Raw genomic sequence first — 8,944 nt, 5'->3', positions numbered from 1 at the left:
CCAATAGTTTACGAGATATTTTATATTTTATTGTGGTACATATTGACATAAAATATTAAATAATTCGTAAACTATTAATTTTTTGATAACCATACCTTAATACTTTTATAAACATAATAATGAGATGATTCAATTGATGGGAAGAAAACACATAAAAAAGTATTAGATAAAAAAAAATTATTTTACCAGCGATAACAGTTCGCTACAGATGTTTAAAATGATGACCGTCCATAGCAAGACATTGTTTAAAACGTGATTTTAGACAAAAATGTAATTAAAACATAAATGAAAATTGCGTGTGTACATACAGAAAATTGCGCGTGTACATACAGAAAAATGTTATATATGTATAAATATTACTTGTTTAAAATAAATAATAAGTGTATTTTAAAAGTGTATTTGATAATTTTACTAACAACGTGAATGAGATAGAGCGGATTAAACTCAGTCGAAAAGTCTTTACCATTTTGTAATTTTCGTAATAGTAACAAGATATTAATTATTAAAATATTAGTTTTCAAGAATTTTTTACTCAAGTACTATCAGCGCTGCGCACACCGCCGAAAGTCTCCATAGTTCGGATGGGCCAGGATATCCCCGCTCCCCACGGTCCGCACGCTAAGCGATCGGAAGGCGTATACACTTCGCAGTAGTAGGTCGGGCATATTCGGCTACCTTTAAGGATTAATATCTCGGGGACTATTGGGGAAACTTACAAAATGGAGGACTTTTCGACTCAGTTTAATCCGCTCTACGTATCCATGAAATATTTGGCGATTATTTCTAGACATCCTGTATACATATATATATATATATATATATATACATATATATATATATATATCTATCTATATATATCTATGTATACATATATATATCTATATATACATGTGGGATCGGAAGATGGCGCTGAGAAAAAGATAGGAAGCGCGTGAAGGGAGAGAGCGCAAGAGGCAAGCGAACGAACAAGAAGAATTAACCGTATATTATTAATGAGCATTCAATGTAATCTTTTAACTTAACTTCACTTTAATGTTCAAATAAACTAATATTTATTAAACATATTTAAATGCCTACATATTTGAGGGCTCAGCTAAATGACACATGTGGCTCTAAACTATTGAGCATTCGGCAAATGATCGATGACGGAATGTTTTAAACATATCCCAGTATCCCATTTCACAACTAATACTCTTAATCCTAATCCTATATTAAACCAGTAACATACACGAGGCTGCACATAGCACTACTAACTTGCGAATATAAAAAAGAGGCCCTTCGTGAACAGATAGTCAGTCAAAACTCAGCTACAAAACGTTACTCTATCGGTCCGCTACTAGTTCTCCCAACCAACTTTAGTTGTGATCCGCGATTAGATCTTTCAACCCCGATCTTAATCGCGATACAGTCGAGTCACTCAATCGAAATTCAAATTGCTTGGGCAAGTCACTTTCTTGGATGCGGAAATAGGATCTCGATGATAGAGGAGGAATTTCTTTTAGAAATTCCACGATGTCCGTGGAGTTCCTAGAAGAAATTCCTCCTCCACTGAAATCCTATTTCCGCATCCAAGAGAGTGACATTTAAGTCACTCGTTAGACAATTCTCGCGGACTACCGAGCCTATTCCCGAGGGGAATTTTACGATCGGGTCCCATTATTTTGATCCACATGAAACCGGCATGGAATTATCGACCAACCTCCCGGTTCCTGTGTTCAGATGTTTACTCTCGAGCTCTATTCCCGAGTTAAAGGGATTCCTTAACTCGAAATTCGATAATCGCACCGCTCATAGGAAACAGATATCATAACGTCTTTGTGGGACAATGATCCATATTCAAAGACGAGCACAAAGGGGTGCATTCAATTCGCGGTACTTGCTTCTGTGCTGATACCTGCGAGACAAGAGTCTGACCGTCTTTCGAAATACCTCACCAATTTTGCTCCTCTTCTCTCCAATAGGATTATAAATTTAGATGTACAACTTTGCTTCCGCCGTTTTTTTTGCGAAATTCGAGGCTTTATTGTAAAAAACTGGTAATACATTTATGATTCAAAGTATTGTCCATCTCTGGCCATTACTTTCTCCTATCTTTCGGGCAGCGTACAAATCCCACGTCGAAAAAACTGATCATCTATTGAGGCGATCCACGAATCGATCCAATTTTTTACTTCTTCATAAGACCTGGTCAGCCAGGCCGTGTGCCATTGATCGAAACAAGTGATAATCAGAGGGAGCAACGTCTGGAGAAATACGGCGGGTGGGGTAGGACTTCCCATTTCAACGTTTCCAAGTATGTCTTGACCACTTTCGCAACATGGGGTCGAGCATTGTCATGCTGCAAAATCACTTTATCTCTCGTTGTATTGCGGCCGTTTGTCTTTCAATGCTCAAACGCATCAATTGCGTTCGATATTGATCGCCTGTGATTGTTTCAGTCAGTTTTAACAACTCATAATACACTACGCCGAGCTGGTCCCACCAAATACAAAGCATGACCTTGGAGCCGAATATTCAGTTTAGCCGATGTGGAAATATGGCCGGGAACTCCCCATGATTTTCTGCGCTTGGGGTTATCATAATGAACCCATTTTTCGTTCCCAGTCACAATGCGATGCAGAAATCCCTTCCGTCTTTGCCTTTCAAGCAGCTGTTCACAAGCAAACAAACGCCGTTCAACATCTCTCGGCTTCAACTTGTACGGCACCCAATTTCCTTGCTTCTGAATTATTCCCATGACTTTGAGGTGTTTTTAAATGGCTTGTTGAGTCATTCCCAATGATCGTGCCAATTCTTCTTGATTTTGACACGAGTCTTGATCAAGTAATGTCTCCAATTTTGCATCTTCGAAAACTTTCTCTCTTCCACCGCTATGCCGGTCTCCGACATCAAAATCACTGTTCTTGAAGCGTTGAAACCACTCATGCCACGTTCTTTCACTAATAGCGGCCTCACCATAAGTATTTGAAAGCATTCGATGAGTCTCAGCCGCAGATTTCTTCATATTGAAGCAATTAAAACCTCCCGCAAATGACGAGAATTTGGCTCGTAAACTGACATTTTCAATCGAGAATAACTTGTTGACGTAGACACAAATCGACTAATGTTTCTATGAGATTATGTTGACAGATGCCCAAGTTTATTGTATGACGTCTATGATCTATTTATTTTGACCACCACTTACCGCTAAAGCCATCTATAGGAAAACGGCGGAAACAAAGTTATACACATAATAAAATCTCCAAGAGTTTGTACGTAACATTAGATAAGTTAGATAAAGCCGAATTAAATAATTGCAGTAACTGCCAATGTATCTCTTAGTAGCTTTTAACGTGCTTGGCACATTTTGGATCGGTTTGTCTTGACACAGTCAACTATGGCTACGGTCCACTTGATAATACAAATGCTTCGAAATATTTTTTGATTAGTCAATTAGTAAAATTCTTTCTTCCGATTAGTCAATCAAACGCATCGCGTCAATTCAAACGCTTCGAAGCATTTATAACGCCAAGTGGGCCTATTTCACAGAAACTGCATCTCTCTCTCTCTCTCTCTCTCTCTTTCTTTCTCTTTCTCTCTCTCTTTCTCTCTCTCTTTCTTTCTCTCTCTCTTTCTCTCCTCTTCCTCCTCCGCCTCTCCTCTCTCTCCTTTCTCTTCTTTCTCTCCTCTTAATCAATTATAAAATCATTGTATTATGTACTTAATATATTTATTATGAATTTAATTTTTCTAATTAAATGATTACGATTCTCTAAACTATAAGAATGGATTACAACTACACATTAAGAATAACTAATTGCGTTTAAAGTTAATTCGAAGTTTCATTTCTCTATTGTTGAACCTATTTATAATTTTATTGTAGTATTTTGATATTATAAAGTAAAGTCTTTCCTTCAGCATCTTACTTGCAACGACGTTAAAATTTTCTCACTTTCTCTCTTTCTCTCTCTCTCTCTCTCTCTCTCTCTCTCTCTCTCTCTGTCGTTTTCCCCATTATTGGAGGTCGTGACCTTCTGTGATACGGGTGACTAATTCCTTCCATTGATCACGATCTTCCGCCTCTCTTATGGTCCCGCAAAATGATGGTCTAGTGACCTCTCGTATCTCGTCAATTCACCGTGTGGGCGACCATCCATGAGACTTTCGTCCCTCCACGTTTCCCGTCACAATCAGCTTCTCAGGCTGTTCTAGTCTCGATAGACTATATAGCCAAAAAACTGAAGTGAGCGTTGCAGACAGATAGAAGAAAGCCTCGTTCAGACTCTCAGTTCTCGGGATACATTCGTTCTACATGCCGTCCATGGGATCCGAAGCATCTGTCTCCAGTATCACATTTCAAAAACATCTATCCTTTTGCGTTCTGTCGCACGCAGTGTCCATGTTTCCGCTCCGTATAAGACAATGGAAAAGATCAGAGCACGCATGAGTCTCATCTTCACTCTCTTGGATATTGAACGATCTTTCTATATCCTCATCAATCTGCTCACCGCGCTTTTTGCCACTCCTGTACACCTCCTGATCTCCTCTGTACAGTTACCTTGCTAATGCACGATTTCACGTATACGTACTTGTCTAACAGTTCAATTACCATCTGGAGACGCCATTAGCTATATACAGTTGCTGCGGTCGACTACCATTATTTTTGTTTTTTGTCTGTTTATTTTTAAGTCTAATTTTAAACTTTCCGTCTCGACGCAGGAGAGCTGTCATTTCGCCCTCATTGGGAGAATGGTATCATCAGCATATCTTAGGTTTGAGACCGCTAACACGACTCTTCCATTCCAATCCTCTAATGCTTTCTTCATAATATGTTCACTGTGGATGCTAAATAGAACTGGCGATAGGATGCATCTCTGATGTATTCTTCTTTTTATTTTAAAAGATGTCGAATATAGATTATCCAGTCTTATCCTTGCACTATTTGAACAAACTTCACTTCCAGCTTACGCAATTCTATCACGATCAGATTCTCCGAAAAAACATTGTGGAAATTTTTTTTTTTTTCACTATCATTGCCTCAGCATCGTATTTGCCTTCCCATTGTATTAATAACTTTACTCGACGCGATCGCGTACGTTCTCTATGGTTTTGCCAAATATTCGCGTTATTCATAAGTTTGTATAAATTTTTTCAAAATCATTTTTGGCCAAAGTTCTAAATTTTGTGTTTAGTTCTACATAATCGTGTAGCCATGGAGATTGCACGAATTGCAGTATACGGTGAATCTTTGTGATACGGAGACCGTGACGAGTACATTGCTGCAGATTACGATAATGTACGACGTAATGATGTTTATCGCATAATGTTGCGAGGAGCTTGTCATCGTGCTTGCCGAGTAATTTCTCGCGCGTCAGACAGAATAGTAGATTAGTGTATGCGTCATGAAGATGTTGCGGGTACTCCGCGTCCACCTCAAGAATATAGCCTGTTGCCGAATCTAAATCTAACGCGATGGTCGTAAAGTTAAAATTTTGTACATCGTCGACCCATTGAAAATCGGTAAACAAAATGACACATTGCCCAGCCGTACAGATTGTTGACGTCATAGTACATTAAGTACGATGACAGTTTCTATGGATTGTACGACGACATGTTTGTTAGCTCGCGCTTACCTGTTCAAAAACTGACTCAGACTACCGCATTCGATAAACATGACCATTTCAATGTCTGTGAGCAGTTCAAATCTTATGCCAGTATGTTTTAATCTGGCGTCCCACATGAAACCCGGTAAGGTTAATAATACACGGAGTCGAGCCTATAAAGGTGCCTACTGATGGACGCGGCAAATGCCGCGCCCCGCAGCGCGACACTTTAGAAGGAATTAGATTCTAGGGACTGCTGTTTTTGATGCCGCTTGCCGTGTGAACGCGGCGTTCGTTATGTTGACGCAGCGTCGTTTAAAAGGATCATAAATAGTTGGAGGACATATTGAAGAAGTAAAATAACCTCAATTTCTTATTTTCTTAGTACCTGAGTAGGCTTCTCTCTGGTTGTAGTTGTAAAGATTAGAAGACATGGTAGTGTCTCGGTGCTAAGAATGGCAAGAGATTGCCGTGGATATTTTACGTGAACCAGAGAGTTGCGGAGGATTGAGGTTATTGGAACCGTTATTGAGATCCAATAACCTCAATCCCCTGCAACTCGCTGGTTCGGATGGCAGTCTCTCATCATTCTTAGTTAGATCAAGTTCTATTGTTTTAACAAGTTTAGAGTAAATGATGTCTGCGAAAATGAAAATTCATGAATGGTTAGTGCAGTGTACTTAATCAGCAGAATGCAGAAGCAAATCGACGAGATAAACTGCTCGGATCATTAGCTTTGTTATTAATCGAAAAAAAGAAATGAAGAAACAAAAAGAAGCGTTTTTGAGTTTTTCAAAAACACTATGAACATAATTTTTATCATGTCTTGCTGCCAACACTGAAATTGGAAGATCTATGGTTCCATAATTATTTTCGGATGTCAGCAACGCAATACGAGAGTTGTTATCTATAATAGGTCCGTGCCTAGAAAAACAATACGCTGTGCCAATAAGTGCAGAACGATTGATATTACGATAGACACTTTTTATTTTTTATTTAGTTACTTAGATGAATGTAATTGTTATCAATTATATTTCATTATATCAACTATTACATTTCAGATTTCTAGCAGCTCTTGATTCCATGTCTTCAATGCAAAAAACATATCAATATTTGATAGGCTTGACGACTGTAAGCAACATTATTGCTACAACGTGCAAAATTATTTAGTATAATTTGTATTTTTTGATTCTTCCACTTACTTGAAAATGACTGGCGGAGAATCGCAGAAGATTTTAAAGATCTATGAAACTTTCCACATTGTATGGGACAATTGATGGAAAGCATGTAACCATTCAAGTAAATTATACTTTTATTAGACTTCTTTTCAGACATTATTCAACTATCAGAAACTATCGGGAAAAAAATTTTAAAAACAATATAAATGGACTAGAATTTTCTTGCACTATGTGGAAAATAATAACCTTTGTGTAATTTCAATGTCCGGACAATGCAGGCTCCAATTTCTACAACTACAAAAATAGTCATAGCATTGTACTATTAGCTATTTGTGATGCCAATTACATTTTCCGATTCGTGGATATTGGTGCATATGGCAGATGAAGTGATGGAGGCATCTTTCATGAAAATCGGTTTGGTCAACATCTTGAGACAGGGCAAATGAATATTTCACAACCGGATAGTTTTTATAGAGGAGGACCACTATTGCCTTACTGCATTGTCGGGGATGAAGCATTTCCATTGAAGTCATATTTGCTATGGCCATTCTCCGACAAGAATAATTTATCAGCCGAACAAAGTATAATATTTTTAATTATAAAGCCTCAGCAGAGCCAGGCGAGTGATAGAGAACTGTTTCGGAATACTTGTTAACCAGTGGCGAATTTATCAAAAACCGATTATTAGCCATGGAAACTGCTATGAAGATTGTGCAAGTTACAATCTGTCTCCATAACTGGCTTTGCAAGAGTGACATCGAGAAAAACCATTACATTTTACCAGGTATGCTGAATAGAGAAACAACAGAGGGTGATTACATACGAAGTTCGTGGAGGACGGTTATGGAAGATGATTGTGCATTCATGAATATCTCCAGATGTAGCACAAATACAAGTACTCGGGATGCCATTCTCATTAGAGATGAGTTTTGTAAATATTTTAATAATGAAGGCTCAGTGGCATGACAAAACGATCGATAATATTATATTTATATATTTAGGATTGCCACAAAATTGAAAATCAGGAAAAAGAGGGAATTTTGCAAATTATTCTAGAAAATTAAAATTTTTGGCTTTAAATGTTTGAGTTTAATATGCGTACATCACACTTACGTAGTTTTGCAACTACCAACTTAAAAATTAAACGCAAGCTGTGTGAGCAACACAAATAATAATAAGTAATTTATTAAGATTATGCGTTTCGCGGGTTTCCTACATGTTCAGATCTATTTTTGGAATGCTAACGTTTCGTGAACCTTGCAATCCACTTCATCAGGGCGAGGACCTGATACTCCTGAGCTGTTTCTCCGAGTCGTTCCTTTTTTATTACGCTACTTATTGGAGTGGTAAGAGGGAAAAAAGAGAATTGTGAGGGGAAGAGGTGGGGGAATCGGTCAGTCTTCAATAACCGGGAGAATGGTTTTTCATATTTTATTTATGTTGTAACCATTATCTCGATTTAGATTGTTAGGGTGTTTTTGTATCTCTATGGCTACTTTCTTGGAAAGTATGATGTTATATTGGATACTGGTCGTTTTGTCAAATAGTATTTAATATCCTGTTTCGATGTTGTGTTTTGATAATGCTGATTGTGTGACCTGTTTTAGTCTGACATCACGTTGGTGTTTCTTTATCCTTGATAGATTGACCATTCTCCCAGTTTCTCCAATGTATACTTGCCCGCAGGAACAAGGTATTTTGTATACTCCTGCGGATCTAAGGTCTATGATCTTTAGAATTTCTTAGGATTTGTCCTATCTTTTTGGTTTAAAGATAGTTCGAATGTTGTATTTGTTTAATATTCTGCCAATTCGATCTGTTGTTCTTTTGATATATGGGAAAATGGATAGTATCCTTTCGTTTGATTGTGTGCGAGAGACCGTTGTCTTGTATGCATGTTTATTGATTGGTTTGGTTATGTCGTTTTGTCATGTCCGTTTTTCTGTAAGGTTAATTTTAAGTGATTGAGTTCTGTCTGTAGATGTTCTTTGTCAGAGATGATGAAAGCTCTATGTACAAGTGAATTGATTGCAGGCTGTTTTTGTGCTGGGTGGTGGTGCGACTCGGCATGTAGGTATCTATCTGTGTATTTCTATACACTTGGCCTAAGGTATCGTCAGCTTTCTTAGAGACAAGAACATCTAGGGAGTTTTCCGTTTTCCTCTATGTCTATAGTGAAGTGGA

At 37.9% G+C, this 8,944-nt stretch overlaps 1 pseudogene; it reads left to right on the top strand.

The window, feature by feature from the left end:
- The first annotated feature begins 3,932 nt into the window (after positions 1-3,932).
- Positions 3,933-7,741, top strand: LOC147909036 (uncharacterized; annotated as a pseudogene).
- Positions 7,742-8,944: the final 1,203 nt, after the last annotated feature.

The sequence above is a fragment of the Acromyrmex echinatior genome, chromosome 7, assembly GCF_024713525.1.
Source record: "Acromyrmex echinatior isolate Ae372 chromosome 7, ASM2471352v2, whole genome shotgun sequence".
Taxonomy (NCBI): Eukaryota; Metazoa; Arthropoda; class Insecta; order Hymenoptera; family Formicidae; genus Acromyrmex; species Acromyrmex echinatior.
This window is presented reverse-complemented; position numbering and strand designations above follow the sequence as displayed.